This window comes from Diabrotica virgifera, chromosome 7, assembly GCF_917563875.1.
Source record: "Diabrotica virgifera virgifera chromosome 7, PGI_DIABVI_V3a".
Lineage (NCBI taxonomy): Eukaryota > Metazoa > Arthropoda > Insecta > Coleoptera > Chrysomelidae > Diabrotica > Diabrotica virgifera.
Window position 1 is genome coordinate 9842620 of NC_065449.1, and position 27256 is coordinate 9869875.

Here is a 27256-nt window from a genome sequence, read left to right on the forward strand (position 1 = left end):
CTCAATATTTTACATGAGAGTATTTTATTAAAAAATATTTTGAAACGAAATCTATTTTTGATGAAGATTTCAGGTTAACATGATATAGTTACATTTTTATAAAAAATAACTTTTTATAATAAAATGTTTTCATTATTATTTATAGGACCCAATATAAAATTATTAACTCATATAAAGCTATTTTTAGTATATTAACTTATAATTATTCATTAAAAAAAATAAAAAAAGATACGTACAGCCGTATCGATCTATTAACGTACTTTAAAATGGAATTTAAATGTCATTGTATTAGTCACATTTTTAAAATAGTTTGAAATTAAAAAAATCGATTTATCCATATAATAGCAGTTAAATATTGCATTGTTAGCTAGTTCTAAGCTACTCTGAAAATTTCAGGTGCCTAGGTAGCATAGAACTATTTTTAAAATGGATTGCAAAATTTGCGGATATTTATATAGTGACATAAGTACAAAGACCAAGCCAAGTATATAAAAACGTTTTAAAATGATAAAGCTCCTCGATGTTTTTCTTATGTAGAAATGGGTTTAGTTAAATTAGCAGGAACTTTGCAGGGAGATAGCTTTGTTCATGCTTATCAAAAGATCTCATTACCCTAAGACTCAGAAAGCAATAATTGTTTCTGAGTAATACGTTCAAAATGTCGGTTATGAGTCAATCCGAATAATAAATATTTCTATAATATACAGGGTGTTAGTAAATAAGTACAACAAACTACAGGGAGTTATTCTGAATGAAAAGTAGTGACAGTTTGCTATATAAATTAATGTCCACAAATGCTTCGTTTTCCGAGGTACGGGGTGTTAAAAATTTTTTTACACGATCTTGACGATTTATTTATTGCTCCGAAACTGGTTGAGGTATGCAAATGAAATATAGTGAGTTTTAAGAGGTGGTTATTGATGATTTTTTGCCATACAATTAAGAATTTAATATTCACCGTTGGGGCGCGTACAAGTAATGGTCTTAATTTATTTAAAGAACAAAAAGGTACACCATTGAGATGATTCAAATAAAAAATCATTTTTGAATTTTTCGTTTAATTTGTGACAAAAAATCTTTTTTTATATACATGTACGTGGCGCTGTTTCTAAGAAAAATAAAATAAACATTCTTAACGTGTATTTTTCATGTCTAATACATCATTATCAAGAACTATCTAATACAATAACATTAAACCAGAACAGTAACAAAAAGTACCATTAAAGAAATATTATATAGGTGCAAAGGTACAAAAAGAATGTGTGTGTACTTTGTACGCACGTAAGAAGTTATACTTCTATTATATGATTATATGATTATAAACGAAATTAATATACTTTTTATTTATATTTTATTTAAATATTAAACTAATTTATACTTACTACTTCTCAAACATTTTTATTAAAACAGTGCCAAAAATTAAAATAATAAAAGAATAAAACACACACAACCACATTAAAAATGCCACAAATGATTTCTGAACATTAATTGTCGGAAATTTTTTTAACTAAATACGTATTTTAAAAATAAAAATAATAAAATAATAATTAAAAATAATAAATAATAAAAAAAAATAAAAAAATAAAAGTTTCTATTGGGATTCGAACCAACTTATCAGCGCGGTTGGTATTGGCGTTGTATTGGGGTTCATTCGCATTAAACGCTTCGCCACGGAGACAACGTGTCATTATGTGCGAAAATCAACTAACTAAACGGATTAAACTTTTGACATTTTTGAATTACATAAATCAAATTATTTTGATTTTGAATTGAAATGATTTAGAATTGAAAAAATACAACAAAACATAGAGTAAGAAAATAATATATTAGGTGAATATTGACAAAAATTTTGATGGTAATCAAATTATGTAAATAAAAGTATTACATACTATGTATTTTGGTAGGTTCAAATAGGTAGGTACCTATGATACATTTACAATTATTACGTACCTGTTGCTTTAAAAACTATTTAAAAGTCACTACAATTATAAACTTTTTTGTTTCTGTCCTCACAACAATAAAACTAATATATTATACATTTGTTTACCTTCATATTGAACAATTATTTATTATTGACAGATCATTTCAACACCCAATCAGAGCCCGTATAACGACTAATACCATACTGCCGGTGTGCGCATGCGCGCAGATCAATATAAATTCACCCTCAATCTCAATCGCGCCTAAAGAAGTATAAATTCAAAAAATGTTCAAAATAACCCCCTGAAACGTGACACAATATTTAACCCTTAGCCTCATTGGTTTTTGCCTCTTGTCTTGTCCTCATTTTTGTCTTTTGATGTATTTCTTAAAAGTGGTTTCAGTTAAATTGACTGAAACTTTACAGATAAGTAGCTTTGGCCAATCTTATCAAAAATCTCTGGGCCCTAAGTTGCAGAAATCACTTTGTTTCTGAGTTATAGAACTTCAAAGTGCCTGTTTTCCTGTCAAAAAAATCAGATCCCATACTCGTGTTTATTAGACATAACTTTTGCTTCTCATCATCATACAGATAAAGACCCAAGGTAAACGTGGTCTTGGCAGAAGGCAGAAGAATATCCTGACTTAAAATCTTGATATCAACAATGATACGGGAAATCAACTACATAATTATTTCTTCTTCTCCTGTCAATAAGGCCTTGATAGCGAATGTGGTGACCAACACGAAAACTATTCATCGATATCAGTCATGAAAATACACGAGGCATTTAAGAAAAATTAATAGGATAAGTTTATTTAAATTGCTTATTGGTAATTTATTAGCAGATTGTAATGTTTACAAATACGATAGGTATAAATATTTATAAAAACAAGCAGTCCGATTATTATCAGTACCTACTATATCAAACATGTCGGGTGATTTAATACTATTTTACTATTCCATAGAATAATTTATCAATCTTAAAATCATATACGTTAAAAAAATTACACATTTCTCAAGATGTAGTTTATTTTGCAACAACATAATGCAAGAAAGTCTCTTTTTATCAAAGATACCGGCAGGTATATCGAAATTGACCGACTCCAAAAGATGAATCGGAGTTTAAAGATCAGGCCCGTATCTTGTTTTTCTAGATAATCAAAGACATACTTTGTTTTTGCAAAGGCACTCGAAATAAATAATATTCTTGTCTGAATTTTGCAAAACCTTCTGAGTTTGCAAGACGCATGCTTCTTCGACCAACGATCTCTCCTTGCATTATAAGCTGTAAGAACTCATATCTTCTACCTCTAGAGACGTGTCCAAGAAATTCAAGTTTTCTTTTCTTTATATGTATAATTTCAGGTTCAACATTCAGTCTTTCCAGCACTGCTTGATTTGTGACTCTATCCGCCCAGGAGACTCTGAGAACGCGTCTGTAGACCCACATTTTAAAGGCTGCTTATCTTTTCAAGTTTCATATTTAGTGTCCAGATTTCCACATAATTCCAGATAATTGAAAACACATAACATCTAATCATTCTAAATCTTATGGGCACACAAATACGCTGTCAACAGTTTTTTTTTAAATTTAATTACGAACGAACAAATTTTTTCTGAACGTTTGTTAGTCTCATTGACAATACTTCCAAGATATTTGTAGCGCGAAACTCGCTCAATGACCTGTCCATTAAAAACTAGTTGTTCACAATTATTGTTGTTAACTTTTTTTGAAACAATTATTCTTTTGGTTTTCCTGATATTGATATGTAAACCGTGAGTCATAGTAACCATAAATACTTTATCAAAGAGTCTTTGGAGGTCTCCCAAAATTGTTGACTGTTATAGCTGTTTCGTCAGGATATCTGATGTTGTTGACAAGAACTTCATTTATCGCTATTTCAGCTAATATATGTTATCTTTTAATGCTTCGCGGTAAATATATTCGGAGTATAAATTGAATAGCATTGGTGAGAGAACATATCCCTATCGTACAGCCTTCTGAATATTTATTTCCCCTGTTCCCTACTTTATTTAAAATGGCTGTCAAAAATTTTGCCTGTCCCCTACTTTATTTAAAATATACCTCGAAAGTGCTTTAAAAAGATGGACACCAAAATGTAGAAAAATGGGGATACCACTCATCAAACCATGGTACATACGCTCAACTTTGCAAACAATCAAGCAATGGGGGCCCAAGTATGACGATTTAAACTATATGGCCTGAAAATTAATTGAAGAGTTAGATTGTCAGGGTTAGATTGTCAGTGGGTCTAGAAGTCAATAAAAAGAAAACATAATATTTATGCATTGGAGGACAACAAATAGAACTCATATTAGACGACATAACCACGATAAAGTACTGCTACGACTACACATACCCCTAACAACACAAAATATTACAGGAATGTACTATCAAAGTTCTATTAATGTTTGAATGTCCTGGACATTCAAGGAACCTTCGGTGAACATCTGATTAAATTATTCGTGGAATTTTACCACAAGACATTCTATGAACATACTACCAACATCCTATATTTTAAGTGAGGCCATTTACTATTCAATTTGCGTTCATTTTCAAATTTGCTGCGCGTGCTCTATGTAAGAAGGGTCGCGTGCCGCGTGGTCATCACATTTTCACGTTTCATGATAACCTAAAAATTTATGATTGGATGGAAATGGAAAATGGAAATTAGAATTAGTGGCTTTTTTCCTGTTCTGTAAGTTAGTTGTGCTCTGGCTGGATCTCTTTTGTTTAAACAATTATGTAAGTATTATAAAATCAGTTTTCAATTTTCTTTATTCTTTATGAAACGAATTATTTATGCATATTATTACCTGTAAATAGTACCTATTTCTTTTGATTTTTAATTGTAAAGAATAGAAAAATTACCATTCATTTTAATTTTTTTTAGAATCAGTTGAAAGTGGTCTACAAAAAAAACCAGGAAGGAAACGTATAACCTTGTGGCCATGAAAGGCAAAAGAACGATATATGTAAAAAATGTATTGGCTAGTTGGAAGAAACTCCACATTGTCGATACATAATAAGTTATTACTTTATAAACAAATGTTAAGACCTGTATGGACTTATGGATGCCCACTATGTGGGTGTACTTACTAGACCAAGTAAAATAAAAATTATACAAAGATTCCAGAACAAAATAGTGAGAAATATTGTAGATGCTCCTTGGTATGTGACAAACAGTGATCTCCATAAGGACCTAGAAATGGAACCTGGATATAATCATCAAGAAGATGGCAGGAAGTTACAAGCAAGAACTTCATAAGTACGAGAATATTGAGGAAATCCAGCTCCTCGATACTACTGGGCAAACTAGAGGATTGAAGAGGACAAAGCCTTTTGAACTAGTTTAAGTGATAGGTGATAGTGAAAAGCAGAACATAGTGCTTGTGTGCCGGTGTATGTTAAAATAGTGCACGATCTTGGGGTAAGCTCTTCATTTTAAGGAACAGTAGTAATTTAGGTTAAATTAAAATTGCTCATTGGTCAGTTACGACCAGATTGTAATTGTAATGTACTTACAATTAAATACAATGAATCATCATCGTAGTGATGATTATGGAAAAATATATGACAAGATTTTGTGCAATAAAAATGTTTATATTTATCAAGAATGTATTATTTGGTATGGCCACATATACTTCTGGTATTTGGTATATCATCGGCGATGTGACAATACCTCCTATCTGCTTTTTCATGAAGTTTGTAGGAGACGAAAAACCATTTTTGGGGTCATCTTCTGTTTTCACATGTAAATTTTGACATGTTTTTTAGTAAAGAGATAGTTGAATTTACTAAAAAAACAAGTAAAAAAATATTATATGAAAACAGGAGATGACTGTAAAAAAGTTTTTAGACTCTCTTACAAAACTCATGAAAAAACAAATCGGAGGTATTATGTTACATCAGCGACTATATCCAGGGAATGTCTAAAAATATACTGTGAATGTCCAAAGAACATTCGTAGACATTCATGGAATGTTCCAAGAAGACATTCAAGGAATGTTTAAAATGCTGACACAGGACTTTCCTGGGACATTTAGGGAACGTTCTTGTGCATTTGAAGACATTCCAGGAATGTTTTCAATGTCCTGTGTGTACATTCTAGTAACATACATGGAATGTTTGGTGTTATTAGGGACCTAGGTATCAATATTTCGCACGATGAAACATTAGACAAAGCCATAAGACAAAGAAATACGGCATGTAGAAAAACCATCACAATGTTAAATAGTATTTTATGTGGCCAATCCATCAGCAAAGACAAAAAACAAGATATATAGTAAAAATCATCACTTTCTACACCTGCGACGTATTGATGCTGAAAGAAAGAACACTGGTAACGATAATGAATTTTTGGAGACCAGCAACAGGAAGAAAATGAGAGGGGAAAAGTACACCCTGCTAAGGCTCATAATCTAAGGAAAAATCTCGGGAAAGAGAAATGTGGGACGTAGGAGGATTTCCTGGTTGCGAAATTTACGGAAGTGGTACGGGTGTAGTTCAATACAATTGTTCAGAGCTGCAGCCAACAAAGTTAAGATTGCTGCGACGGTAGCCAACCTCCAATAGGGAACGGTACTGGACGAAGAAGAACAGGAATATCTAGAAGAGAAAGGATTACCCAAGAACCATCAGAGAAATAATGCGAACCAAACGAACAATCACAGATGATTTATCAACAAAATAACTTATCTGGTTTGGATATATGCAAAGAATGGATTAACTTCTTTACGTGCCATCTCCGCGACGAAGGTTGACAATCATCATTGCTATTTTCACTTTTGACACTATAACCCGAAAGAGTTCAGTTGAGCTGCATCCAAACCATTCTCGAGATTTCTCAGCCAGGACATTTTTCTCCTACCTATGCTGCGCCTTCCTTGAATCTTTCCCTGCATGGGAAAATCCTAAAAATACTATAAATCCATAGAATCTTTCCTTAAATTAATTATGCAGGGAAAGATTCAATGGATTAACAACGAATAGCAAAGGAAATACTGATGGCAAACTTATGGCAACCAGAAGGCAAGAGAAAACGAGGTAGACCGAGAAAAAGTTGGGAGAAGGAATAGACAAAGAGCTGAGAGAAAGAAATATAGAAGAGGACATATGGAACAAGCGGAGGAAGTGGCGATTGAAAGTCTGAAACCAGCGGAGAACGTTATCAACCGACACGTAGTAGTAGTAAAAATAATATTCGTCGATTGTAAGAATTCTTTGGTGTACATCTTGGCTACTGCTGTCCTGTTATCAAGGTAATCTTCATCTGTTTAGTATCGCTCGTATCGACGGATGATGATATGTGGGTCAATGGAGAGTCGGTCACTCGACTTGCCCGCGGGGCATTTCTTCACATTTTACAACATTTAATTCCTCTCTTCGTCTCGACTCCGACTCACAAGAAGACAAGTGCGAGAGTATGACTTGAGTCTGGAATGTAGGTATAGTACATTTCGACTGAGATAGATTGGCTCGATGTGTAATACAAAATTTTTTTTTCTTTTTTGGCTTGGACTATGGTCATTCAGCCAGTCTCAATCAAAAGTAAATGTATTAAAGATATTGCCAATTAATGAAACTTGGTTATTATAATATTATTACAATTTTTTACTTCTTATTTACCTACTCATTACAGCTAATGTACATACTATGTTAATAAATATAAATATATTATATTACTTAATGTTTATCAACAACACATAGTGTATACATTTTACAAATAAAAATATTAATCTTAATATTAAAATAAATGCATTCTTTTTTGTATTTAATTTTAGTTTTTTTTGTTTTGTTTTTTGTTTTGTTTTTTTTTGTCACTACGATAGGATGTCAACCCGGTTCATCCCCGCGGAGGTTTAAATCCTCTTAGTGATTTTTTCTTTAATATTTTTTTTTATTATTAATTTTTTTTTATTTATTTTTTTTGTTTTATGTTTTTATTATTTTTTTATTTTTTTAATTTTTTTTTAATTTTTTTTCTTTTTATTTTTTTTATATTTTTTTAAACATATTTTACAAATACTTATAACTAATTACAATAATATTTTACTATCCGACAAGAAAGATACCAAACAGTCAAAAATTTTCTTTTTATTCAGTGACAGAATACAGAGAATATTTACAGGGAGTGGGATGTTCTGGTCTATAATTCTTTTAATTAGGTGATTGGTTAGGTGTTTATGCTTTTTGCATTCAAAAAATATGTGGTTCAAGTCACTTTTAACCTCACATTCTTGACAAATATTCGAATCTAATATGTTTATTTTAAATAAATGTGCAGGATAACATGCATGTCCAAATCTAATTCTACTGATGGTGGATATGTATTTGCGAGGGACGGTGAAATTCTTATACCAAGATTTTTCTGGAATAATCGGTTGTATCAAACTGTATTGTGTTGTTGAAATGTTACAGTACCTTTCCCAGTGTATTTTACAGCTCTTCATCTGTTCAGTTCTTAAACAAGCAAAAGCATCTAGAATGCAGGGCTGATATAGTCGGTTCGCTAAACTCAGACGCAACTGGCTAGATATTTTAGTCGATAAGTTTTTTGTTTTTTGCCAATTTTGCAAAAATTGGCAAAATTACTAACTATTTAGTGATTGTTAACTATTTAGTAATTATTTTTTGTCAATTTTACTAAAATTGGCAAAATTACCGACTAAAATATCTAGAAAGTTGCGTCTGAGTTTAGCGAACAGACTATATTTGGTTATACAAAATTGATTTTATTTACTGGCGTTTCGAAATATTCAAACATTCAAAATATAGGTATTAGGATATACCTAGGTAATCATTTACAAACTCCATAGAAAGAGCGGCACAAAATGCCGACTTAAAAATTTAAAACGAAAACGAAATAAAGGGTGTTAGAGGTATCAAAATGTAAGTTGGCAATACTTTTTCAACTGGGGCCACTTTGACAGCTGTCAAGTGATTTACGTTTAGTTTGGTTTGACCTTTTAGCATGGATAGACTCACAAGACTGACGCCTGAAAAACGCGTCCAAATTACGCAATTTTGAAAATGTACGCGAAAAAGTTCTTTAACTTTTCTATGTGTATTGTGATTTTTTCGTATCTTTCAGAGCATAGTGCTGAATATTGCCCTATATGGAGCGGAAGTATGGCCAATGACAACAACAATACGAAATAAAATATGAACAGTTGAATTGGACTTTATGAGAAGATATAATAAGAACAGAGGAAATATGGAACAGAATGGAAGTAGAATGCTCAATTACAAAAAAGTTAAAAAACGGAGCCCTGCAATGGTACGGACATGTACAAAAAATGCCAGAGCACAGGTGGTCGAAAAGAATATTGGACTAGGACCAGCCGGGAAGAAGACGGTAAGGAAGACATGTTATGAGATGGAAAACTTAATAGGAAATGCTATGATAGATAAAGACCTCAGAGAAGGTAGCTGGGATAATAGAGTGCTATGGAGGACGAAAGCGGCCAACTCATCATCAGAAAAAGTCGAAGAAGAAAAATGCATATCTGCAACTTGTGTTCGTCTGTCTCTTATTTAGTAAGTTGTGGGAGTACATAGATATCTTTTTCTTTTGTAATAACTCTGGGTAATATTTTCCCCACGAGTTGTATACTATTAAAAAACGAAAGTCATCGTATCACCATCGGGCGGCGTTCCACAAGCACGCGCCTCCAACATTACAATTCTTCATCCAACGCCAAAGTATCATTAACCAATCCACAATTTTGCATAGAAAGGAATAGGAATACTCATTAAAAAGCAAATGGTAAGTGGTGTACAAGATGGAATGTGTGTTTCTGGGTGTAAGTTCACCATGACTGGGTGTGACTACTTTCATAATCGACGGATTGCCCGAGGGGGCTTCTCACGGATTCAGAACTTCTTCCGTCTTGAAATTAAGCCGACTACAACAATGGAGGTAACCATGGGCGTGCCGGTGACACACTAAGACGCGTTGACAAATTGAGTGAGACAGTAGAGGCTCAATTGTTGATTAATTACTGGGCGTCTACGCAAACACTGATTTTAGATAATTAGATAGTAATTGACAGTAGATAAAATATTATATAAAGCGATAGAAATATATTAAAAACTGATATATTTTATTATACAGTGAGGTGAGCACGTAAAGGTTGGAATAAATTCATTTTTTCATAAATGGGCAATGTTAGAAATAAATCCCGAAACAGGTCAATTTTTATTTTTAATTTACGACTTTTTGGCATATATATCGAACTAGCGACATCACCCATCTGGGCGTGATGACGTCATCGATGATTTTTTTTCAACGAGAATAGGGGTCATGTAGTAGCTCATTTTAAAGGTAATTCAATGCTATATTCAGTAATCTAAACATTAATATAATTGTTTATACAGGGTGTTCAATAAAAATTTTTGAATTCAATTTATTGACATAAAAAGAAGAATGTGTGTAATTTATTTAATTCAAAATACATTTTACTCATCATCATCATCATCATCAGCCTCTCTTAATCCACTGCTGGACATAGGCCTCCCCTGTTTGTCTCCAAAGTGTTCTATCTTGTGCTTTTTGTATCCAGTTTTTTTTGTCTTTCGTAAGTCGTCTTGCCATCGTATTGGTGGTCTTCCTCTGCTACGTTTATCGGCTCTTGGTCTCCATTCAACTAGTTTGCGAGTCCATCTTCCGTCCTTCATTCTGGCAACATGTCCAGCTCATTTCCATTTTAAGTTACAGCTTCTTTCAATGACGTCTATGACTTTTGGTCTTAGCTCGTAGATCTTCGTTTCTAATCCTGTCTCGCAGAGTGGCCTCTATCATTGATCGCTCCATTCTTCTCTGCGCTACTCTTAGTTTTTGTGCGTTTTTCTTTGTGAGCGATAATGTTTCTGCACCATAGGTCATCACCGGTAGCACGCATTGGTCGAAAACTTTTTTCTTCATGTTAGTTGGAATGTCACTCTTAAAAATGTCCCTAAGAGCTCCGTATGCTGCCCATCCTTGTATTATTCTTCTGGATACTTCTGTTGTTTGATTGTCCTTACCTATCTTAATTTCGTGACCCAGATATATATATATATATATATTTGTCTACCAGTTCTATTTGTTCATTTTGTATTTCAAGGTGTTTACTTGGTACTAAGTTCGTCATATATTTTGTTTTTGTTATATTCATTTTTAAGCCTATTTTATGACATGCCGTACCAAGTTCTTCCAACATTTTCTTTATTTGTCTCAAATCGTCTGCAATCAGGACTATATCGTCTGCGTAGCTTGGGTGGTGTAGCATCTCTCCGTCCACATTTATTCCTTTATCACCCCATTCGAGGGTTTTGATCGCTTTTTCTAGAGCCGATATGAAAAGTTTAGGTGACAACGTATCCCCTTGACGGATACCTCCTTGGATTTTTTTTGTTTGCTGTTAGCGTGTAGCTGTATATGCAGCTATATTTTACTGCTATCAGATAACAGGAAAAATAGGTTTATTTGATAGATAAATATTGCTTTTTGCTTAAATTCAATATTAAAGCAGCCACCCATCTGCCTCTTGATAGTTTGAACGTTTAATTTAAGCGAAAAACAATGATTATTTTTCAAATAAACATTTTTTTCTGTTTTCTGAGAGCAGTAAAATGTATTTTGAATTAAATAAATTACATACATTCTTCTTTTTATGTCAATAAATTTAATCAAGTATATTCAAATGGGAAATAAGCCACAATTTTACCTAAAAATGATTTTATTAACGTTTCGACGCCCAAGTCGGGTGTCGTTGTCAAAATACAAAATAATAAATATATTAATAAATACTAAACATCAATAAATTTAATTCAACAAAATATTTTTTGGACACTCTGTATACATAATTATGTTAATGTTTATATTACTGAATAGAGAATTGAATTAACTTTCAACTGAGCTATCACACGACCCCTATTCTCATTTGAAAAAAGCATTGATGACGTCTTCACGCCCAGATGAGTGACGTCACAAGTATGATATATATGCCAAAAAGTCGTAATTTAAAAATAAAAATTGACCTGTTTCGGTATTTTTTTCCAGAGTCGTCCATTCTCGAGAAAATGAATTTATTCCAACCTTTACGTGCTCACTGTACATATACTCACGGACAAAAATATTGCATATGCATGTGGAATGAAATTTTTTGTGCTGTTATCCTTAGCCCTCCTGTATCATAGGAATAGGATTTCTTTTCAGCACGCGGTGTTTTAAAGTATCGTATAAATGCTATAATCGGAATTAAATTTGATCTGGGCTTTATACTGGCCAGTATAATTTTTAAATCGAATCTCATCAAGGTAAATCTTCACTATGCTAGTAACATGAATACGTGCATTAACACCTATATGCCCTCCTGCAAGAAAAAATATTTGGAAAGCGAGGTCCAGGATGAAGAAGAACATCCTGGTTAAAGAACCTCAGAACCTGGTTTAACACAACATGTGTGCAGCTTTTCCGCGTTGCGGCAGATAAGGGGAAGATTGCCATGATGATCGCCAACATTCGTCACGGATAGTAGTGTAGGAAACAGAGCTTGAACCTTGCAAAATGGACACAAGTCCGGTTTTATTTTTTTTCTGGCATATCAAGGGGTGCTTATTATAAGACTAACTTTTTCTGAAAAAATTTCGCCCCGGAACCCCCCTTTTCACCCCTTTAAAGTGGGTAATTTGTGGTTTTTGCGGAACGTAGCCCTTCCTGTACCTTTTACAAAAAATTTCTTTTATAGAAATATGAAGAGGACTATATTTTCTACGATTAATTTCTGACAGCATCTCTCTATCATTCACCGTTTAGCAAGGGTGGCGCCCCAAAGTTGACAAGTTTTTAAAAAAGATGTTTTTAAAAAAATATATTTTTCCCTAACGGTAACGGAAATTAAAAAGAAATTCTGCGGAAATTATTCACAAATAGATGATTGATTTTTTGGTATAGGTTTCACTTAAAGGTAATTGCCCTTTTTTTAATACCAGGGTGTTACATTTTAAAAAACCCCTTTTTATACCATCTGAACCGTTTATGCTAGAGTAAAAAGACTTTCAGCGATTACCCATGTACTGGTATTATTTACAAATTTGTATAATGCACCCCCATTTTTTCCCCGAAACCACCCCAAAAAAAAGAAGAATTAATAAATAAAGTGATTTTCTTGGAATCCTTCACACACAATGCCCTTCATTAATATGCTTCATATATCATTTTGTGCACGTTATTATTACCCATGCATGGACACTAAAAGCGATTTCCTAGTGCAACCCCTGTAGACAAACAAAAATAAATAAAATGGGTTGAAATTTTTTTTTTGTTTTTTGCTTTTTGATCCATATGGGCATATGCTTCATCAATAGTGCTTTTCAAAAATATATATGGTTATTGCAACATCCCTGCGGAAACCACCCCTATCCTTGAAAATATACTGCAAAAACTACCCCTATACCTTGGCGGGCATGTTTTTACGATTTTCTCATTACCTATTCATTTTTTTTAAACAAAACTTATACAATGTTAAAGACCACTATTTACTCTAAAATTAGGTCCTATTCATTTTTTTCGTTTAAGCAACCGTTACGGCACAGTGGCGCCGTAAACCTCATATATGCTTTGACGAGCTCCAGTTTTTGTTTTTTTTTTCGTTATCTGTTCGTTTTATTGATAAAGTACTTATGTAAAATAAAACAACACAGTGTAACCTACAAATCATGACCTATGCACATTTTACATTCTTTGCTCCCCAAAGCCACAGTGGTGGCCCAAAATAAATTTTTTCATATTTTCCCCACCTACACGCATTTTATTGCGTTAATGCACCTTATATACCTTAATAGCACAATATTCACCCCTAAGTGGTCGCTAAGCAGTGGCGGATCCAGGGAGGGGTGATGGGGGCGATCACCCCCATCCCTCTGGAACCAAGTGATATTATATTTGAAGATTATAAAAATATTCATTTATTTTTATAGAAATACTTATATTAATATTATTTTTATAAGAATGACTTTTTATGTTTTAGCGACAGTGGCGGATCCAGCATCGTTAAGAGGGGGGTGCCAATTGGTTAAATTTCTATAAAAATAAATGAATATTTTTATAATCTTTGAATATAATATCACTTGGTTTGAGAGGGGGGAGGTGATCACCCCCATCACCCCTCCCTGGATCCGCCACTGCTTAGCGACCACCTAAGGGTAAATATTGTGCTATTAAGGTAGCATTAATGCAATAAAATGTAGGTGGCGAAAATATGCAAAAATTTATTTTGGGCCACCACTGTGGTTTTGGGGAGCAAAGAATGTAAAATGTGCATAAGTCATAATTTGTAGGTTACACTGTGTTGTTTTATTTTACGTAAGTACTTTATCAATAAAACGAACAGATGACGAAAAAAAAACAAAAGCTGGAGCCCGCCAAAGCATATATGAGGTTTATACCGTATTCACTGTATGCACCGTATACACTGTGCCGTAACGGTTGCTTATACAAAAAAATGAATAGGACATAATTTTTAGAGTAAATAGTGGTCTTTAACCTTGTATAAGTTTTGTTTAAAAAGAATACATAAGTAATGAGAAAATCGTAAAAACATGCTCGCCAAGGGATAGGGGTAGTTTCTGCAGTATATTTTCAAGGATAGGGGTGGCTTCCACAGAGATGTTGCAATAACAATATATATTTTTGAAAAGCACTATTGATGAAGCATATGCCCATATGGATCAAAAAGCAAAAAACAAAAAAAAATTTTCAACCCCCCAATTTATTTATTTTTATTTGCTACAGGGGTTGCACTAGGAAATCGCTTTTGGTGTCCATGCATGGGTAATAATAACGTGCACAAAATGATATATGAAGCATATTAATAAAGGGTATTGTGTGTGAAGGATTCCAAGAAAATCAATTTATTTATTAATTCTTCTTTTTTTTGGGTGGTTCCGGGGAAAAAATGGGGGTGCATTATACAATTTTGTAAATAGCACCAATGCGTGGGTAATCGCTGAAAGTCTTTTTACTCTAGCATAAACGGTTCAGATGGTATAAAAAGAGGTTTTTTAAAATGTAACACCCTGTAATTAAAAAAAAGGGCAATTACCCTTAAGTGAAACCTATACCAAAAAATCAGTCAATTATTTTTGAATAATTGCCGCAGGATTTCTTCTTAATTTCCGTTACAGTTAGGGAAAAATATATATTTTTTAAAAACATCTTTTTTAAAAATTTGTCAACTTTAGGGCGCCACCCTCGCTAAACGGTGGATGATAGAGAGATGCTGTTGGAAATAAATCGTAGAAAATATAGTCCTCTTCATATTTCTATAAAAGACATTTTTTGTAAAAGGTACAGGAAGGGCTACGTTCCGCAAAAACCACAAATTACCCCCTTTAAAGGGGTGAAAAGGGAGGTTCCGGGGCGAAATTTTTTCAGAAAAAGTTAGTCTTATACTAAGCACCCCTTGATATACCAGAAAAAAAATAAAACCGGACTTGTGTCCATTTTGCAAGGTTCAACCTTTGTTTCCTACACTATAGTCACATCAACAAGAAGAAGAACACCTATATGTCATATCCAATATGGCCTTCAAATATCAAAACATGATCTTCTTAAATGTTTTCAATGTACATATCAGTTGACATTCGCCTAATCACCTCCACGTGTTCGGTATGTCCTTTCAAAGCAATATCGCTCCATAGGACTATGCTGCCACCACCAAAACTAACGCTATGTATGAGGTTACAACTGACATGCTGTTCGCTAACTTTTCTGTAGACGAAGTTGTGTAGATCATCATATGCTTCCATATGATGAACACTATGCCAGATGTAACCTCATACAGAGTGTTTATTTTGGTGGCGGCGGCATAGTGCTATGGAGTGGTATTTCTTGTATACCGAACTTGTGGTGGAGGTGATTGGTTGAATGACAACTGATATGTACATTAAAAACATTTTGGAAGATCATGTTTTGCCATTTGTGAATATTTTGTTTTTTGAATGTCCCTGATATCTTTAGAAACAAAGAAAATAGACGGTTTTGTAGTTTGACATGTGTTTTAACCGAAACAAAAGGTTGGGACGTCTTGTAGGGAGTAAAGGACACAAAGGTGGGTATACATCGATATTATGTTGTAGTCTCATATTTTGCGAATATTTTATTTTTTTAATTTCTCTGATATCTTTAATAACAAAGAAACTATACGATTTTATTCTTTAGTATGTGTTTTAACTGACGACATACGATACGTGAAGAGGTCATGTCTTGCCGTATCACTAAGATGAAATTATTTTCTACATATAGTGAGTGTTTAAATAAAAAAAATCTGTCTCATGTCATGTACCTCTCGCTGTTTAAAGAGCCTACACGTAGACACCAAATCCGTACTTATTCTCAAGGAAATTCCGCCCCAAAACATCACAAGGCCTCCATTAAACAATCTCGTCTCTCTTATATTACGCTGTGCATACCGCTTACCTGGTCGACAAATAACTCTGATAGGTGTTTACCTTATTTGCTTTTCTGTTTTTAATGTTTTGTTAACTGTTATTTTTATTGTTAATTTAGTTTTGTTTCAATTAAAACACCTGTTATTGTTAAAGAGTAAAACCACCTATCTTCTTTGTTTATAAAGATATCAAGGACTTTCAAAAAAGAAAATGTTCACAAAACATAAACTAAAAAAATACGATTCCAATGTATACTAACATTTTTTGTACCTAGTCCTCCCTACCGGGTGGCACAAACTTAACATAAGAAAAACATTTCTTTTCTTCCACCCGGTATAAGTACAAAAAAGAAGTTTGAGTAAACCTCTGTACAACTGTGTAAATACTAAATAAAAATCTAAAATAAAAAAAATAGCGGAATCCGTTAATCTGTTCACGAAAAAATCAACTATGAAAATGAGCATATTCCATCATATCCCTAACTTTTGACGAGCAGTTTATTATTTTGTATAAGATTAAACCGTAGTTGACTGTAGTGAAAATTACCTTTTATATTGACTTTGATGTTTCCAATTTCAATCCTAAAACAGTGTTAAAAAAATACTGAAGAAGACCTGAAGATTAACCTAGAACTTGGAGAAGATTTTGGTTAAGGAACAAAACTTTTAAACCTTCTTTATAAAAAAAATATCATAAAAAATAAGTCTATATTTTTATTTTTTATTTTTATTAGTATCGGATTGTTATATTCAGTTGAATGTTTTGAATTTTGCGTTGAAATAATATCTCAATGTTAACTGATATTACTATTAGGTGACCAATTGTAATTGAATTATATTGCTGTAAGTTTCTGTTTTCCTTAATTATTGGCCAACAATAAATAACGACAACTAATAACCATAGAATTATTTAATCATTGTCGCTGTAAAAAGAGAATTAATTATAATGAAAAAATGATTACACGGTAACGCTTATCATTGAAGTGTCCTAAAAAAAAGTTACATAAAAGTTCAATTTAAAACAGGTGTTTCAAATAATTATACCTTCTTATTATTTGAAGACACTTATGTAAGTAGCAACCGACAAACACATTCAACAAGACTTTTTTGTAGTGAAAGTCATTGAGGTTGAGGGCCCTCGGGCTTACTATATGTTGATATGGTATTGTTTATCGTTACACTTAATTGGTAGAAGATTTGGTAAAAAATTATGATGGGAATGAGAATTGTGCAATTATGTGAGTGTTTGTGTTTTTCTTTAACTTAAGAGATACTGTTTTTTAACCTAGATCATAATATGACAATCCTAGCTCTGCAGTTCTTGCAGTTTTGTATAAGGGGGTGGCAGTAACCACACCGTCTTAAAGGTGCGACAGACAAATAATAAAACGTAAAGATCTAGTGGACTATCTAAAAATCTTGGAAGAAATTCCATTGGATTCTACGGACAGGCTGACATATGCCATTCCAGACAAACTCGACTTCGAAACACCATTTGAAGTGGTCATAAAAAACCACCAAGTGGATGAAACAGTTGAACCGAAACTGGAGGAAGGTTCACTCGTATGGTATACGGATGGATCTAATATAGATGAAAGGACAAGAGTGGGAGTTACTGGGCCCAATTTCAGGCTATCCAAATCTATTGGAAACATCTCAATTATCTTTCAGGCAGAAATGCATGCTATTGACATTAGTGCCCAAGAATGCCTCAACCAGTACACTTGTAGGGCAAAAGTCTTTTTTTATCAGACAGCCAAGCTGACAAGGCTCTAAAGCCATTTACTTATGATTCAAAGTTGGTTTGGGACTGTAACAATAGCTCAAGAAGCTGGCGAAGCGCAATAAAGTAACTTTGATGTGGGTAGAAGGTCACAAGAAAATTGCAAGAAATGAGGAAGCTGACAGCCTTACAAAAGAAGAGGCTAATATTTTATTCCAAGGTCTAGAACCTTTCTGTAGACTATCGAAAACCCACATCAGAGAGGAACTCCTGATCTGAGAACTCAATCATCATCATCAGTAGCTTGACAACCCATTTTGGGTCCTGGCTTGTTCCAGGATTTTCCGCCATTCTGTTCTGTTCCTTGCTTTGTTCTTCCAATTGGTAATCTCAAATGTTTTCAGATCTTGTTCCACTTGTTCCATGTATCTAAGTTTGGGACTTCACTTTGACCTTCTCCCTACTGGTGTCTGCCTCATTATATGTTTTGGTGTTTCAGTATCCTACATCCATTCAACATGGCCCATCCAGCGCAGACGCCCGATCTTTATGGATGTTATGACGTCGGGTTCGTTGTAAGCTGAGTATAGTTCAAAATTATATCTTTTGGGCCATACGTCATTTTCTTTCATCCCCTTATACAGGGTGTTTGGTAAAGAATGGGCCATAGCTTAACCTCGGATTCCTGAGGTTAAAATAGGCCGATTTAAGCTAACTTACCTTAGTACAAAGTTTATAATAACCGAGATACAGGGTGTCAAAGTTAAACTTTGTTTTTATTTATTATTGAATATTTCCTAACAGGCATGAGATATCAACACAAAATTTGGTATGTGGGGGTTTTTTGGGACGAGAAAACTAAATTCCCTACCAAAAATTATGTGTTGCCCAGAGGGCGCCACATACGCCTTTCAGCACTCATTTAATACGTTCAATTTTTTTTGTCCGCCACTTCGTATAATTTTGACATTAAAATTTTTATTCCCCTATTAGTTTAATTTAAAAAAAGGTATACCTCTTTTATCTCCCTAAACTCAACCGTTTTCGAGATAAACGCATTTTAAATCTGCGGTGCAACATAATTTTTAGCATAATATCATTTTAGTTACACCAGAAAAATAACTTAAAACCATAAAATTATCCAAAAATGTGTCGCAAATTTCTTCAAATGGAATTTGCGATGCAATGACATAAATTTGAGAACTGGCACAATTATTATGGTTTTAAGTTGTTTTTCGGGTGTAACTACAATGATATTATGCTAAAAATGATGGTGTATCGCAGATTTAAAATGTGTTTATCTCGAAAACGGTTGAGTTTAGAAAGATGAAAAAAGTATACATTTTTTAAGTAAAACTTATATGAGAATAAAAATTTTAATGTCAAAATTATACAGAGTGGGGGATAAAAAAAATTTAACGTAATAAATGAGTGCTGAAAGGCGTATGTGGCGCCCTCTAGGCAATACATAATTTTTGGTAGGAAATTTAGTTTTCTCGTCCCAAAAAACCCCCACGTACCAAATTTCATGTTGTTATCTCATACCTGTCAGGAAATATTCAATAATAAATAAAAAAAAGTGTAACTTTGACACCCTGTATCTCGGTTATTATAAACTTTGTACTAAGGTAAGTTAACTTAAATCGGCCTATTTTAACCTCAGGAACCTGAGGTTAAGCTATGGCCCATTCTTTACCAAACACCCTGTATATGTGTCTAAGGATTTTTCGTTCAAACGTACCTAATAAGTTCTCATCACTTTTCGACAGTGTCCATGTCTCTGATCCATATATAAGAACCAGTTTTATCAGCGTTTTGTATATTTTGCATTTGGTTTTTCTCGTCATGTTGTTAGATCTTAGATGTTTAATTAGCCCATTATATGTTTTATTAGCAATATGTTGTATTCGTTTCTTAACTTCTTCACTGACATTGTTATCTGCGGTAACTAGTGAACCTAGATGTGTAACATTTTTCATACTTTCGATGTTATAGTCTCCTATTGTCAGATTCTGTAGGTTTCTTTGGACTGTCGATTTGCTGGCCTTCACGTATTTGGTTTTCATTTCATTAATATTTAGGCCACTGTTTTGTGCCGCTCTTTCTGTCGCATTAAATGCTTCTATATCATTTCTCTTTTGCTTCTAGCTATGATATCAACATCATCTGCAAAACCCAATATTTGTACACTTTTTGTTCAAACTCAATCAACTACAACTATATTGGTCTTACACACCATAACAAAGGCAAGCAATGGGGCTCATAAACGTGTTGCGTACTGCAACAAACCGCTTTCTCGAATTAAGTAAAAAATGATATCAAAAAGGTCACTGGTTTCCTCTCTGGTCACTGAACTATAATAACTTGATTAACTAATATTTGACCTCGTTGTATCATACCTGTCAAACTCATGTTTGGTGATTAAAATCTGTTAAACCGTTTAGAAGTTATCGAGCTCCACAGAATAATCCATTTAACCATTACCAATGAAATGGTCTATAAGATAAGGTTATAGTTATAGTTTTTAGTAAGGTTGAACATTTCTCCACAATATTTGCTATATTTTTAAAGTAAAACGCGCCACAAAAGAGTAGGTACCTTTGATAAAGTTTGCAGTTTGAGACTCTTTTTGGGGCATTTTACTTCAAGTTTAGCAAATTCTATGGAAAAATCTTTACAATAAAACCATAATTTTATTTTCCATCAAAATGAAAATACAGTATTGCGCCACGTAATATTCATATCTGCTCTTTTGTAGCTGGAATATTTTATGCGCCACTCACTTTTACAGCGTTTAGCGGTTTTTTATTCTTGTTTTACATTATTATTAAATGATAGTCACTGAGAGGACCATAATATCACCACTGAACAGTTATTTATAACAAACAGGAAAAATGCCGTTAATCATTATTAAAATATTCAATCTATCCACAATATTATTGTCTTGTGAATATAGTAAGTAATTTTGTATTTTATTAAATGACGTAACTGTAAAAACCATTCTGTCTATTTTAAGGTTTACAATAATTAAGGCGTCAAATTATCTATTTTCCAAGTTTGGAAACAAAGCAGTCAAACAAAAACGTTTTAATTGTTTTGTCTTTTTATAGAATTTATTGTCATAACGGCTTTTTTGCTGTTAAATACAAAAAGAGTGTTAACAATATTTAATACAAAGTTTGAGCTGTGAATTTTTCTATCCGTAGTTAGTTTGTATATATTTTTTCCATTTTAGTCCCTTGAGATGTTATGTCCATAGGAGTCCATAGGGTTGTATCTTTTTCAGAGAACGTCAACTTTTTAAATATATAGGGTGAGGCAGATAACTGGCCTATTAGAAATATCTCGAGAACTAAAGGCAACAGAATCATGAAAATTGGAATAAAGGAGTTTTGAAGGATGATCTATTAAATGAAAATATTTTCATCTCTTTGCAACTTCCGGTTATACCGGAAGTTGCTTATAACTTCGTTTTTTTAAATGGGACACCCTGTATATTTTTACATTTTTGGATTCTCTTCGATGTCTTCTTTCTTAAAATATAAGGTTTTGTAATATTATACAGGGTATTTTAAATGATAATTACGTTTTTTTATTAATTTCGTAGCAACATTCACACCCTGTAGAATTGTAGTAGTTTAACATCTAAAACTCTACTTACGTTCAAATGATTTTTAATATACTCTACTATTGTTAAAAATCATTAGTATAGCTAAATTTTTAATTTTAGTATACAGGGTTGGTCGAAACTCGAAATGATATTTTATAGTACTTTTTTATTTCTTAAGCATTCCCTATACCTAACTGCTTTAATTTGTGAGTTATTGGTGATTCAAGCTAAACATTAATTGCAACAAAAAATACGTAAAATTTTATTAGGTTGGCCGTGAAAATACTCAATCCCAAATAATTTTTCAGAAATAAATACATATTAATCCAGACTGGTCCTTAAAATTACAAATAATGATTTAGCTATCGAAATACCTACTTAGTTAAGATTGTTGGTGCGATTAACAATTAAGCACAAATTAAAGCAGTTAGGTATAGGGAATACCTAACTTAAGAGCTAGCCTAGCTTAAGAAATAAAAAAGTACCATAAAATCATTACAATACTAAAATACAGGGTGTTCCATTTAAGAAAACTCAGAAAATACTCATTCCGAGTTTCGACCAACCCTGTATACTAAAATTAAAAATTTAGCTATACTAATGATTCTTAACAATAGTAGAGTACATTAAAAATCATTTGAATGTAAGTAGAGTTTTAGATGTCAAACTACTACCATTCTACAGGGTGTGAATGTTGCTACAAAATTAATAAAAAAACGTAATTATCTTTTAAAATACCCTGTATAATATTACAAAACCTTATATTTTAAGAAAGAAGACATCGAAGAGAATCTAAAAATGTAAAAATATACAGGGTGTTCCATTTAAAAAAACGAAGTTATAAGCAACTTCCGGTATAACCGGAAGTTGCAAAGAGATGAAAATATTTTCATTTAATAGATCATCCTTCAAAACCCCCTTATTCCAATTTTCATGATTCTGTTGCCTTTAGTTCTCGAGATATTTCTAATAGGCCAGTTATCTGCCTCACCCTGTATTCTCTTAATATTTTCTCGCACCTGAAAATTGGCCTACTGGGGCTACCACGTAAAAAAACGCCCCCCCACCCCCCCCCCAGGGGTTGGGAAAGGGTCGAAAATACATTAATGATAACAAAAAATAATAAATTATATGAATAGAAAAAAACATAGGAAAAGACAGCTTTACATAGATTTAATTTGATTAAGGGGACACCACTCTCGGTTGACATGTTTCTTCTTTTTAGAGCATTTAGTACCGCCATGCGCCAGTGTACTCCACAGGCGGTTTTGAAGACTCCAAAAAGAAGAAACATATGTCAACCGATGGTGGTGGCCCCTGAATCAAATTAAATCTAAACCTCTCTTTCTTTATGGTATTTTATTCATATTTGAGCACTAAAGATGCATAATTCTGTTGGATTTCTTGCATATCCGCTGTTTATCGGCCTGCTTGCTTTATAAATTGTAACAAGCTTAGGCAATAGATTGTTGCCAAGGAATCTGCATTCCGACATAAAAAATAATTTTCCCTTTTGTTTAAAAAAATATATAATAGCATAGTAAGCCTAATGGTTCGTTTTTATTGTATTCTTACGAGTATTCAAGAACCCATTCAACTTCAAAGTGCTGTAAAACTCCGATGAATTAATAAAATTAAACAAATTTGTAGTGTAAACTAATCCTCTACAATATAGCTCTGATATCATTTTATTGTAAAATGACCCGAAAAATAGTCTAGGCGCCAAATAGAGGTCACCGTGTCCTTTTCAATTCTGATGGACAAACTCAACGGGTTCTTATGGATTTTTGGCTGCTGATTACGAATTTCGAGGGTGGATTTCGATCCGAGTGGTGAAAAAAATGTTATAAACAATTTAATTGTTTATAAATTGTTTATAAGGCACTGGCTCGTGGACTAAAAGAGATAAAAAAATGTTTCAAATAAAATTTGTTCCTTAATAAAAAACGAAGAAAAAATAGTTTACTAAACTTAAATCCAACAATTAGAACTCAAGATATTGTAAAATTATTGCAAAAAGCAAATTGCAAATTGCAAAATAAGTATTTTTCGAAGCTTTATCGATCGTAACTCGGCTCCTACGCATGAAAATAAGCCTTAGAAGGTCGTACTTTAAAGCTTAATTAATAGGCTTCCAAACAAAGTATGTTAAATTACCTTATCTTCATTTTTTTTAAGTTATACCCGTTTGAATTTATAATTTTCTTAAAAAAATTGTACATTAATTTGTTTATAAGGGTTTCAAGCAAATTTGATCTAGAAACATTTATACTTTAATTAACAATAATTATAGAAGAACTCAAAAGGAACAATTTGAGCTTAAGAAAATGTTCTTAAGTTTATTTTTGGCCAAGATATCAATATTTAAATGGAGCGCTATGAGGCGCAAGATCGGCTCACCGCGTAAAGGTTCACGCGCTGACTTCTCGATGCAAATTATAATTTCTATGTATACATACGTTATCTTTATTTTTCATTTTTGAAGATCCTAATAAAATTTAATCATATAATTCTTATAATTAAATCATCATACTGTACCTCGTATTACTTTTCATTCTATTTACTTTGTCTTCTATTTTTTATACTAAATGAGAAAAAAAACATTAAAAACTAATATTTCAGAAGTATAACTAAAAAGTAAGTTGATATTATTTATTAATACTATTTTTACAAACATTTTTTTTCATGCATCTGCATAGAGTTATACATTGAATCTCAGCTTTTTTACATCTGCATAAGTTCTTAGAGAAATATTAACAGTTACATGGTGGTACTAAGTCTGTTCTTGTAGGCAGTAAAACTAAAACTTTTTGGGGCTTCAGAGGCTAATTATCTATATGATATCCATATAAAGTGGATCTAGTTCTTTTGCAGCATCATCAAGGTCCGTCAATTGTGTGTATGCCGCCACATCATAAATGCTCGTTTTATATGCAATGATGATGCTGCAAAAGAACTAGGTCCATTTTTATATGGATATCACATATTGGCTCATTTGCATACGTAGAAGCCGAGTTACGATCGATAAAGCGTCGAAGAATACATACTTACTTGACTCTAAGCCGATCTTGCGCCCCATTAAAATATCGGTATCTTGGCCAAAAATAAACCTACGAACATTTTCGTAAGCTCAAATTGTTTCTTTTGAGTTTTTCTATCATTATTGTTAATTAAAGTATAAATGTTTATAGCTCAAATTTGCTTGAAACCCGTATAAACAAATTAATGTAAAATTTTTTAAGAAAATTATAAATTCAAACAGGTATAGCTTTAAAACAAATGAAGATAAAGTAATTTAAGAAACTTTGTTTAAAATCCTATTAATTAAGCTTTAGAACGAGACCTTCTAAGGCTCATTTGCATGCGTAGAAGCTGAGTTACGATCGATAAAGCTTCGAAAAATACTTATTTTGAAATTTGCAATTTGCATTGTGCACTAATTTTACAATATCTTAAGTTCTAATTATGGGATTTAAGTTTAGTAAACGTTTTTTTCTTTGTTTTTTATTAAGGAACAAATTTTATTTGAAACATTTTTTTTTATCTCTTTTAGTTTATGAGCTAGAGCCTTATAAACAATTTATAAACAATTAAATTGTTTATAACAATTTTTTGACCACTCGGATCGAAATCCCCCCTCGAAATTCGTAATCAGCAGCCAAAAATCCATAAGAAACCGTTGAGTTTGTCCATCAGAATTGAAAAGGACACGGTGACCCCTCTGGCGCCTAGACTAAAAGGTTTATAAGGCCCAAAAGAAAATTTATTCAAACATTTTTAAGATTTTTTTTATATGACTTTTTTATTTTCCATTCTACAATAAAAAGTAATTAGAATAAAGTTGTCTAAGATTTAATTTACAAATAATCTTTTAAATTTTTTTTGTACGGTTGCTCGCAAACCACTTTTTCCAAGATGGCGGCCTAGGGACAAGGGTGGCGACTCCAGAAACTTGAACTTAAGCTTATATTAAGCCTCCCCACATTTACAAAAATTGCCTCATCTGAAAAATACACACCAAGGACTAAAAAATGTAACATTTCAATAGACTATTTAAAATCAACGCATTTTATTTACAATTTCTGCTTTACCAAAAAATGCCAGAAGATTTACAATTAACAAAAAGCTTTGTTTAAAGTTTAGATACATGGCAACGTGTAGAATTATAATTTTCCAGATTCTTTTTTCTGTATTTCTGCAATTAATATCTTCTCAGAAACGTAAAATTAATGAGACTATAATAGAAGACATTAAGAAGATTGCTTATGCAACAGTTACTGTATGTATATAAAACATTTCTCAAATCAAAAGGTGAGGATTGATTGACACACTAAACTTATGAAATGTAATTTGAATCTTTAAAGACATATTAACATTCAGATTTTTTAATTTATAGTTTGCGATTCTTTAATTTATACTGTCATTAATAATTTATATGGTTAGAAGTTTGTATTTCAAGTTGAAGCAGGTTTCTTTAATATGTTTGTGTGTGCTGTTGCGTTTGATCGTATTGCAAAAAAATTGTATCGTTTTTGTGAATTTTTGTAACATTTATTTGCATAGATTATGTAAGTTTTCGTCACAACACTCAAGAAATAGCAGAGCTAAGCAAGAAAATATCATCGCATCAGAGATAAAAACAACCATATAAACAACGTCTTCTTCTTCTTCTTCCTGTTTACAAGCAATTCTGCTTGTTCATTGGCGGATTGATACCTCTATGGAAAGTTGTCACTCCATCTTTTGCGCGGTCGGCCGATACTTCTTCTGCCGATTGGTGATTTATCTCTTGCTATTTTGACCACACTTGTCTCTCCCATTCTCATTATGTGGTTATACCATTCTTTTTTTCTATTTAGTGTCCATTCGTTTATACATTGTACGTTACATTGTCTTCTAATGTCTTCACTCCTCTTTCGATCTCTCAGTGTATTTCCTGTAATTCTTCTCAGTACTCTCATCTCTGTCGTTTCCAATAGTCTTTGTGTTGTGGCTGTATCAAGTGTTGTTTCTGATGCATGTCATTATTGGCCTTACACTGACTTTATAAATTCTTGACTTCATCTCAGTGTTAATATGTCGGTTTCGCCATATAGTGTTATTAAAGCATCCTGCCCAGGGCCCCCACATTTCGGGGGCCCCACAAAGCCTCAAACATAAGAGGTTCATTTAAACAGATATTGGCAGGAGATACAGGAACTCGACATGTATGTCAAGTAAAAAATGAAGCAGCGTAGGAGTGATAATATAATACATTATTTATGTTTTTCGTTTGTAAATTCTTATCTAGTGTTTGTACACAATTTAGCCACAGAGGATTTTGTGATTGGAAACATGCAGATAGTAGGCCTATGGATCACGAAATGTCTAAAGCTCATGAAAGAATTGGGCGTATTGATACTGAAATAGCAAAACAGGCCGAAGCAATAAAGAATTATTGGAAAATACTCAAAATACTAATTTTACTGCTATAAAGTTTATTTGTAAACGAGATTTAGCATTTCGCAGCGAAAATGAGTTGTCGAGTTCATCACAAAATGAAAAT

At 32.7% G+C, this 27256-nt stretch overlaps 1 protein-coding gene across 1 annotated transcript in view; it reads right to left on the reverse strand.

Moving 5' to 3' along the window:
* Positions 1-27256, reverse strand: part of LOC126888813 (uncharacterized) — a 308938-nt gene that overhangs the window by 56205 nt on the left and 225477 nt on the right. The window lies entirely within an intron of this gene.